At 39.7% G+C, this 10767-nt stretch overlaps 1 long non-coding RNA gene across 2 annotated transcripts; it reads right to left on the reverse strand.

Annotated features, from left to right (window-relative positions):
* Positions 1-9748: 9748 nt before the first annotated feature.
* On the reverse strand, positions 9749-10561 carry LOC129164361 (uncharacterized). Of its 2 annotated transcripts, none has more exons than XR_008563953.2 (4): positions 10445-10561; positions 10275-10355; positions 10045-10155; positions 9749-9950 (listed from the first exon to the last, which is right to left on the reverse strand). It is a non-coding gene; the product is annotated as an uncharacterized lncRNA (long non-coding RNA). The 2 variants fall into 2 exon arrangements; XR_008563954.2 differs by having other exon boundaries at positions 10275-10351; positions 10445-10523.
* Between the last annotated feature and the right edge of the window lie 206 nt (positions 10562-10767).

The following is a 10767-nucleotide window of genomic DNA, read 5'->3' on the forward strand; positions in this document are numbered from 1 at the left end:
GCATCCTAAAGCAATAGTTCATTGTGGCATTAACAGAGGGGTGCCAGCAGTCAGGGCTAGGGGCCCCCCCCAACATAAGGGGGCCCCATGCGGCCGCCGACATATGCCTAATGGTAAAACCGCCACTGGTGTGTGGACATTTTTACATTGTGGGGACATTTTGCTGGTTAACACAATGTGGAGCACCCTAAAATTTGGTCTTAGAGGTATGCAGTGGCGGCTGGCCAGTAGAGGGCGATAGGGCGCCGCCCTCCCAGTTTCCCCTGTGTTTTTAATTTTTATTTTAAAAAATAAATAAATAAAATTAACAATAATCACATATTCTAAGTTAATTGTGTGTTTTGTAACAAAAATAAATCATATATGTATATCTATATTGGTCTCTGCCGGTCTCTGCCGATCTCTGCCGATCTCTGCCGGTCTCTGCCGAGTGGTGGAGGCTGTGTGCTGTTTTTCAATCGCCCAAACAGGATGAGACCAGTTGTCCAATTGCTGACAAGAAAATCAAAGGGTAGGAATGGGAATGTATCCAATCAGCGTCGACGTTGTTTCAGAACGTTTCAGAAGCATGATGGGCGATAGAGCTACCGCCAAGGCTTTCGTTGATGTTCGGTAGAACTTGGAGAGTCTCGACTCCAGCACGTTTTGACGGTCGTGACGCAGACGTAGACATGGACGCCAGTGCGCCTACAACATGGATACCGGATCTCAGCAGCCACTGAATTCAGTTCGGTCTCCTCCAGTATCCGTTCGAGAGGAGAACTATGGTGGAAAAACTTAATGTCAAAGAGCTTGGACCAGATCAGCCCGACGTAAAGATAAGCCAGCAGGAGAAGGAGAAGGGTAAACTGTATACACGACGCTTCTCCCAAAATTGGTACACCAGGAAGCAGTGGCTAGCTGGATGCAATCACGCTAATGCGTTATTTTGCTTTCTGTGTTTGTTATTCAAAACGGCTGGGATCCACAGAAGGTGGATGTGGAACTTGTGTCTCATTGGGGACTCCATTCATTCTCTGACTGAGGAATGCAGCGCATCAGTGCAGCAGCCAACAAAGAAATGGAGGACGTTTGGACAGGGAGAACAGCAGCTGGGTGCAGAGGTAAGCTGTACATTACATTTCTGTAAACAAGACAATCAGAATCAGAAATCCTTGGTTGTCCCACAAACCGGGACATTTGTTTAATAACATGTACATTGTTTAATGTGCAATAACTGTAAAAACTAATTTCAACACACATACCTATTATACAAATTTAATCATGTAAATGTGTATTTCAAGTAAATTTGTACATACATCAATCTGATTCCATTTTACTTGTTACACTTCTGCTGCAGCAAACAAATTTCCCAGCTTGGGAAGTGGGAAATATGACATTTGTAAGAGGATACTGATGACATTATTTCCTATGAAAGTGTTTCCACTTTCCATAAGTCCTAACAGTGTAAATTTCTGGCATTTTGTCTAAGTAGTGTTTACTACCATTACTGTAACACTGACCTGCTCATAATTTTTCGTGTTCACTCAAATGTTGAAATTAAACAAAATGTTTTTGTTACTTGCCTCTTGCATTGCCTATTTACCATTTATGGTCATGTTATTTTATGTGCAATTTAATGCAGTATTTTTCAACCTTGGTCCGCAAGGCAGTTTGCCAATAGTCAGACACACCTGGATTAATCAGTTTGTCCAATGATGTAAGACAGGAAATAAAAGAGCTGTGCTTAATTCAGGAAATAGTGAAGTTGTGCACAAAGCTCAGAAAGCACAAGTTTGTTTAAAAAAAAAAATAGCACAGCCCCACCAAAAATATTTTTCACCAGCCGCCACTGGAGGTATGGTGTCAAATAACTTTTAGTTTAGGTTAGGTTTAGGAAAAGAATCCTATTTGTTAGGGTTGTCAGTGCCTGTAGTGGTGGTAACCCCTGAACCCACTGGTGGACACCTCCCTGGAGAGGTTTTCCGAGCACGTCCAACTGGGAGGAGACCCAAGGGAAGACCCAGGGCACGATGAAGGGACTATGTCTCTTGGCTGGCTATAGAACACCTTGGGATTCCCCTGGAAGAGCTGGCCCAAGTGGCTGGGGAGAGGGAAGTCTGGGCGTCTCGGCTTAGGCTGCTGCCCTCGCGACCCGACTCCGGATTAGCGGTTGAAAATGGATGGATGGAAATTGCTAAACAATAAATGTGCAATATTTATCGAAATAAGAATAAAGTAGCCTATGATTTGCATGGAATCTTGTTTGAAATTGGGTCTTTCACATTATTACAGTTTTTGTTTTTCAGTCGCCTGAGTCATCATTAACATCCACACATAAATGATCAATGCAAACTGCAAAAGACTACATGTAAAATGGCATTTATTTGTCAAAAGAGCACTTTGTGCCTCAAAAGTAAATATTTATATTTTTAAAAAAGTGTCATTATACTGTCAGAATGATGGGTTTCTGAATGTACCTCATACTGAATACTGTAAAATGAGATGGAGTTGGATGATTTTGTTGACAGGTTTTGACAATTTACTCTGTACATGTCTTCGAATGCACAAAACCAAGCTGATGCTGGCTGAAAATGCTCTTGTCAGCTCTCTTTTCTGTAGTACAGCTATCTTAAAACCACAAAATGACACAATGTCAGTAATTACAAGAGACTGGGTGTGTTCCTGTGCTGATTGTACTGTAGTTTATTTAAAGAGCAAGTCACCCCCAAATCAACTTTTTTTTTGCTGCTAAACCATATAAATGAATGTCTAATCATGCTGTAGAAAAGTGTAGTCAATAATTTGGGACTTTAGTGCATCTTAGTTAAAATTGAAATATTCTTCCTAAAACTGTCAGTGTTGCGCCGTCATCAGGTAAAAACGGCACTACATTTTGACTTAAATCTGCCACCGCTATTAGCTAAGAGATGCACAATGACGTTAGCTGGTACATTATGATGTCACAATGCTGTTGTTAGACTGTCTGTGTGTATTTGTTAGCGGATCCGCCCTCTCGGTTTGCCAGACAACAACATTTGGTGCATTTTTCAAACATGAATTGGGAGGAGAGTAAGTTTCTTGTAGGGGGTGACTTGCTATGTAAGTTAAGGCAGGGGGTTGCTGTGTCTACCTCTAGGGGGTAGTAAAGTTTAGAATCAAAGAATGTAGGTAAGAGAAGCAGGAATGAGGGAGTTAAGATGGATGCCTGATTCTGCTACATGTGACGCAGGTTCGAATAAAGCTTGGAAAATGAATACTTGCCTTCTTGATACTTTCAGAAACAACTGCTGACCACAACGTGTTGTTACAGTTAAAATGATTTTTCAGCTTTATGCAAATAAAAACATTTAGGTAAAGCATAGAAAGCCCACATTGGACTGTACTGTGCACCACTGTAAATCTGTATGTCTTCCATTTATGCATTCACTTATCCACATCTCACCAAATACCTGCTTTACAATGCAGCATGGGAAATGACTCCTTGAGCATTGAATCCACCATTTGCATGACTCATGATGTCAGCATGTGTTGGGTCCATCATTTTTTTATTTCTTGGTATAAGAAACTCCAGCATCCATTGCTTTAACTACATATGGTATCAAACAAAAATATACCACTGAACTACATTAATGAGACACATTTCTGTCTTTGTGCTTCCTTTAAATGCTTCTTCAACATTTTTTAGCTTCAGCTGTTTGAGATTCTGTTAAAGTTGTTTTACTGTCCTGTATTTTTTGTCCTTTCATATTTTTTGACTGTGATTGTCTTGACCAGTTTTTGAATAATAAATTTTATAGATAAACAGTTAAAAGTTCAGTTCATATATTTTAAAATTAACTAGTTCAGCTCATTGTTCATATTTAAAATTTTAACTAAGTTCATAGTTTAAAAATTGAACTAGTTCTTTCTTTTTCTGTATGTTATGGTGAGCTATTATGCTCAGAATTCTGGCGTTTTCCAATTGTTGCCACTTGTTCAGTCCACGCTCGTACACTGCTGGAGCTCGTACCCCTACTGCAGCATATTCTCAGTAACAGAAGGAAAAGCTTAGTGCTTGAATATTTATATATATATAAAAAATCTTAGTAAGGCTGATTTAGGATGTGTCTCAAAATAGGTGGGTGGTACCTATGGTCATCACTCACAAAATCATCATTTTTTAAATTCCAGTGACTCTGTGGGCTCTAAATCGTGCCATGACCAATTTTCTCTCTGCTTCAAGCTGCTTTGTGGTGGTTAGCAAGCCGCTTCTTGGCACATTACCGCCACCAAATGGAGTGGAGTGGGACCAGGATTCTAAATATTTATTTCAACATAAAAAATAATGAAGGATAAAAATAATACTGAACTGTTCTACCAACTATTCATTTGGGGGTTACCATCCTATATTTTAACCTTATTTTATCCTTTTCCAGTGTTTCCTATGTGGGAGCCCTCTGCCCCGGGGGCGGTGGTCGGCTGTGGCGCCCTGGGTGGAGGTGGGGGTCTCTGCCCTCCCTCCTCTGGGCATCCTGTGTCTGTGCCTTGGTTGCTGCTGTGGATCTGCCGCTGTCAGGGCAGATGGCTCCCCTAATGGCGTTTCCTTAACTTAGCTTTTCTGGCTCATCTGAACTCAGCCCAATGGCTTTTATTTTCTTTCTTTTGTTGTGTGTGTGTGTGTGTGTGTGTGTGTGTGTGTAAGTGTGTGTGTGTGTGTGTGTGTCAGAGAACATGAATGTAATGAGGGGGTATTGTTGTTAAAATGCTTTGCATTCCTGGGATGGGAGGGAATGTGGGTATGTGGGGTCATTTTAATTTGTAAAGCACTTTGAGTTGCATTTCCTGTATGAATTTTGCTGTATAAATAAAGTTTATCATTATTTATTATTTCAGTGTGGATTCTTCCCCTCTGTGTACTAGCTGCTCACCAGGAGGAGCAGACCATAAAGTAGATAGAAACAGAGCCCTGCCCTCCTCTCCCAATGATTGGACAGGAATTCGAGAGACGTGATTGGTAGCTAAGACTCGTGCTCTCATTGGTTCCACCCAAGTTCCTCCCACTGACGCTAGAATTGAGACAGAATTATTTGTAACACTGTAGATTTGAGGTTTGTACCTGTAGAATGAAATGTGTGTTTTGAGTAGGGCTGCAACTAACGATTATTTTCATAATCGATTAATCTGTCGATTATTTTTTCGATTAATCGATTAATCGGTTTGTTATTGTTTAGCTATTTAACCTATACAAGTGATGAATACATTTCAGTTAAGAAAAAGAAAAACATAAGAGAATTGTGCAGTTGACTGCAATCTATTTTATTGCACATGAACAAAGTCAGCGGTGTAAAATGAGCTAAACAGTGCAAAATATCAGTCCAGAATAATTTTTTGGCATCAAAATATAAGAGGTAAATTCCATAAAAAATAATGTAGAATCTAGAATAGAGTTTGTAAGTGGTATGCATTGCTGGGGGGTGAGTGTCTTGTTCCCCATGTAGTTGTCCATCGTTGCTTGTTTTTTTCTGCATAAGAAACACAAATAGACTGAAATAAGTACACATATAAAATAAAGCAGCACACACACTACAACACTAAATCAATATTACATTATTTGAATTAATTAACAATATACAGTGATCATTTATTTTGACAAAAATGTGTTGTGAGGCGTTTTACAGCGTTAGCCAGTAGAACAGCCTTTTAATAGTAAAAAAATGACTTTCTGAATTTCTCCTGTATTTAAAAATTGAAAGCGTACAACTATGCCACGTTATATTCACCTGGACACAGCTCGTCTGTATATTTTTCTCCACGGAGTTGTCCTTTTTTGAATGAGGAACATAGTTATGGGTTTGTGCCGTTTTTCTCTTAACGAGAACATTCTTATAAACAGACGTGCTAAATTTGGCAAACGCATGATACACAACGCGGAGGAGATTCACGATTGCATCTAGTCAATCAGAAGTAGAACACCGTAGACTGACGCGGCAAAAAAACATGTTTAACATCCACTATAACGAACTCAGCTCCCAAATTTGATCTGCGTTAGCTTGTTTATTTTCTGTTACTTACCGGACTTTCCTCTGCTGCATCAGCCCCCACATGTTTTCGTCTCAAATGTTCACTTAGGGACGTCGTGCTTCCGTGCCATGCTAGATGGTTTTTGCATGTTTTGCAGGTCACCTGTCTTTTCAAGGCATCTAGAGTGAAGTGCTCCCATACTCGTGAGGTTTTTGTCCGGGGTTTCTCTTGTTTTGTCGCTTCTATTTTTCTTCCGTATTTCTTCTTGTTCCGCCATCTCTCACAGCAAGATGAGCGTCAGTAACGTGTTACGTCATGAAAACCGAGGGCACTCATTGGCTCATTTCTTCTTCTACGACTCCACTGGTAGATCAATGGCTCATTAGTGCCACACACTGGCGGCAAATTTAACAGATTGTAACCGATGTCAGATTGTGGTAAAAAAATAGACTTTATGCGGTAAAATATGATTATTAAACAACTAATCGATGACTAAAAAAGTTGTTAACTATTTTAATAATCGATTATAATCGATTAAATCGATTAGTTGTTTCAGCTCTAGTTTTGAGAGTTTTGATTTCAAACATGTACATTGATTTTTTTATTTTGGAAGTCTGCTAGTTAAAAACCGAAAGTTTCATGTTTCTGAATGAATGTTTGATTCATTTCAATTCAATTCAATTCAATTCAATTCAATTCAAGTTTATTTATATAGCGCCAAATCACGACAACAGTCGTCTCAAGGCACTTCACATAATAAACATTCCAATTCAGGACAGTTCATTAGGCCAATCAGAAATAATTTTTCCTATATAAGGAACCCAGCAAATTGCATCAAGTCACTGACTAGTGTCAGTGACTATACAGCAATCCTTATACTAAGCAAGCATAAAGCGACAGTGGAGAGGAAAACTCCCTTTTAACAGGAAGAAACCTCCAGAGAATCCCGGCTCAGTATAAGCAGCCGTCCTCCACGACTCACTGGGGATCGAGAAGACAGAGCAGACACACAGACACACAAACACACACACACACACACACACACATACACACACACACACACACACACACGCACGCACACTCACAAAGACTAGTAATGTGTCTATAGTTATATTGTGATGTCTTAGTAAATATTCTATTTGGTGAAAGATGAGCTTTATTGTATTTATCCTAGTGGATCTATAATTAAACGGATAAACTAGTATTAGCACATCCAACGTCAAGGAAAGCAAAAAGCCATTATCAGGAGAGGGAGAATGTTTTAGTGGTTAGCAGCAGTGTGCTAGTCAATGGCCCCCTCCATGAGGCCACCACAGCTCAGCAGAACGTCGTTGTAGCTTCTTCTGGGGAGAAAAACACTTACAGAGAAAATAAAGTTAACAGCTGAAATTGCACAAAATAGTACAGTTAAAGAGCAGACTGTAGAAGAAAGCAGTAGAGTGTGAAAAGTGGTCAGTGTATCCTCCAGCAGTCTAAGCCTATAGCAGCATAACTACAGAGATAACTCTGGATAATCTATCCTATTTAGATGTAGGCATGTTGGAGTCAGGGCAAGGGAGAGCCGTCTTTACCGACTGTACACTCCACCTCCCTGTACTCCCCCACTTGTCCAGATTTAGGCTAACATCAGATTTTAATCATAGGCCCTATCAAATAAAAATGTTTTAAGCCTATTCTTAAAAGTAGACAAAGTGTCTGCCTCACGGACTAAAGCTGGGAGCTGGTTCCACAGGAGAGGAGCCTGATAACTAAAAGATCTGCCTCCCATCCTAATTTGATGTTACAAAATGAGTGGTAAATGTACAAAATAAAAGTTTGATTTTACAAAATAAAAAATACATGTGCAAAATGAAAATTTCCTGTTACAAAACATGAAATACATGTACGAATTGAGAATTACGAGTTAGAAAATTTAAGTTACAAGTTATGAATCCAAAGTTACATGTCATGAAACATGTTCCAAGTTACAAAGCTTGGTACAAGTTACATTGAATATTGTCCCAATCCTAGCTCCTTAACAGACCCCCCACCCCCCACCCCCCGTGGCCAGAATACCGCATTTGCAACTTCAGACTGGTGGGCTGTTCTGTTTTGACTTAGAAAAATTTAGCTGGCATACCTGGAGCTGTAGTCTGGTTCCAGCTCACTTCCTCCATGTTTTAGATGGACACAGCTGATTTGTTTACCTTAGTGATGAATTACTCCTGTAGACAATAAGGAAGGTTGAGGAGACATTTCAGCTGTTAGATTAAGGTGTTAAAAAGATGAATGCACAGCAAGGAGATAGGTTTCATTTTAGGTTTGACCACAGATAATAAATAACAAACGCTAGGGGATGCTAAAAGCAAGCAAAACTCCCAAGTGCATCTTTAATAGATGTGAATGAAAAATGGTTGTTACGTGTTTTTTTTTTTTGTACACTTTCTTCGCACACAGTGACAAGGATTCTCATGAAAGCAATTTTGGTGTGTTTACATCACATTCAAATTGTTCTCCAACACATTGCTTGCTTCCTTTCTTACGTCTTCCTTCTCCAATCCCCATAAAACCCTGTGTTCTTCTATGGCAAGCCTGAAGGACAGCAGACATCAATAAGCAGATATAAATAACACCAAGGCCTCTTCTCTTCTGGGTTTTCGAACTCAAAGGTCTGACATATTGAGTAAAAAAAAAACACTACTTTTAGTTTATTTTTGTGTCCGACGTGTTACTACCACATGTACAGAGGGAGCTGTCAGCAGTCATGAGAGCATGTCTCCTGAGCTTTGCCCTGAGAGGAAGTTGTACAGTTAGAGATGGAGCTGGCTGTTATAAGTGAAAAGTCACACAGTGTACGCCTGGCCTGAACGTGAGGTGCAACAACAGAAAATGTGTGTTTTAGCATGCGTATGTGCCACAATAACTCAAAAATGTCTCAGTACAGCAAAGCCAGATTAATTCAAGTGAGTCTGAAACACCGAACACCTACACAGAGGGCAACAGTGAAAACAGGAAATGGTGCAATATTCCATACCGTGGCTTTTTAAGGTACAAGAAATATTTTTCGGTTAGCTTCTGTTACTGACTTAGGTTCTTTACAAAATACTGTGTTTTGCTGACCGGTGCAGAAGCACAGATTTGTGACTGTCATCACTCTGCTACTGTTGGCCCTACATTGGCTCCCAGTGCAGTACAGAGCCAAATTTAAGATCCTCCTAGTGTACAGGGCTCTTCAAGGCACTGCACCATCCTCTCTGTCAGCACAAATGCACAGACATGTCCCATCTCGGTCCCCCGCTCCAAATACAGGTTGAGGGGGGATGAAGCGTTCTCGGTTCTGCCTCCATCACTCTGGAACGAGTTACCTCTGAGCGTTAGGCAGGCATCATCGCTTCAGGTTTTTAAGTCTCGCCTGAAGACTCATTTTTATGTGATGGCGTTTCAACATTAGGGATCGCAACATTGCCTTGATCTTTTTATTTTATTTTATTTATTTATTTTTTAGCAGGTTTAACATGTTTTTCTGTTAGTTTCCTGTTTGTATTCAACATTATTTAAATGTTTCAATGATTGTTTTTAACTTTTATCTTTCTTTCAATGACTGTGAGTTTTATGGTTGCGTTCAGCACCTTGGTCGGCTGAAAAGGTGCTTTATAAATAAACAAATTAAATGAAATGTCTCTGGAAAATGTAAATTCAAACAAATCAAAGCTGAGACCTGTCAGCTGTTTACCATTATTTAAATCCTTTTTATGATGTTATATATCAGTTAGCACATTCATCACAATTTCAATCCAGGTTTTTATTGGGATCAGTGAGAACAACAGTACATATATACACAATTCCCAACTGAACAGAAGTTTATTTATTTGAAGGGTTTTATTATCTGTTGCAAAGGTCAGTTCTGCAGCAGCTGGCTGATGACATGCCAGGCATATTCACCTTCACACAGTCACTTTCTCTGTAACATCCCTTAAAGTAGAAGGGCTCTGTGGAAACAAAACCAGATGATTAACGGACACAGTTTTGCTCCTAAATTGTATTTGGTTTTAAATCTCCAGTATAAATCTTATTTCTACTCACGAGGTACGCCATAAAAGCTGGCACTAATGCAGACGCTGTCAGAGCTGATGCAGGTCTCCATGCGATCTGGACATCGTCTTTTACCTCCACAGTAACACTTCAAGGCTTCGTCTGGAAAAGACAAACAAACATGTTCACTTTTAAATCTACCTGTCATGCAATAAATGCTCATATAAATTAATTTTGTCTGTGAGCATCAATCAGATAAGCATCTATAGATATGTACTCACTCTGGCTGATGAGCAGAAACACCAAAACAGCAAAAATCACAGCCTTCATGCTTTTTGTTTCCTGTCTGAAGAGGACTCTGCCTTAAAAACAGATTAAATCATGATCAGAATTTATGTCACTGCAGTAAATAATGCTGGGATATAATTAACATGTAGAAAACACATCTCACCTGTTCAACTGAGCTGCTGAAGTTTAGTCTGGACCAGTCGGATCAGAACCTTCCTTTTATTTTGGTCAAGTTGCACAACTGAAGAAATTCCAGTTGTTCTTTTAGCTTTGGAACAAACTTATCTGGGTATTCCTGGCAGAGATGTCACAGTCAGCCATTATTACCAAACTCACAAACAGAATGTGCAAATATTATTGAATGTTTCATTCAGGCACATCTGAATCCAATTACAAATGCTGCAGCGTTTGCCGGCACAGATTGGGCAACCCCTCAGGCTCATAAACTGTAAACAGTGAATACGTCCATCTTTGGCCATTTTAAAA

This window comes from Nothobranchius furzeri, chromosome 6 (assembly GCF_043380555.1).
Source record: "Nothobranchius furzeri strain GRZ-AD chromosome 6, NfurGRZ-RIMD1, whole genome shotgun sequence".
Taxonomy (NCBI): Eukaryota; Metazoa; Chordata; class Actinopteri; order Cyprinodontiformes; family Nothobranchiidae; genus Nothobranchius; species Nothobranchius furzeri.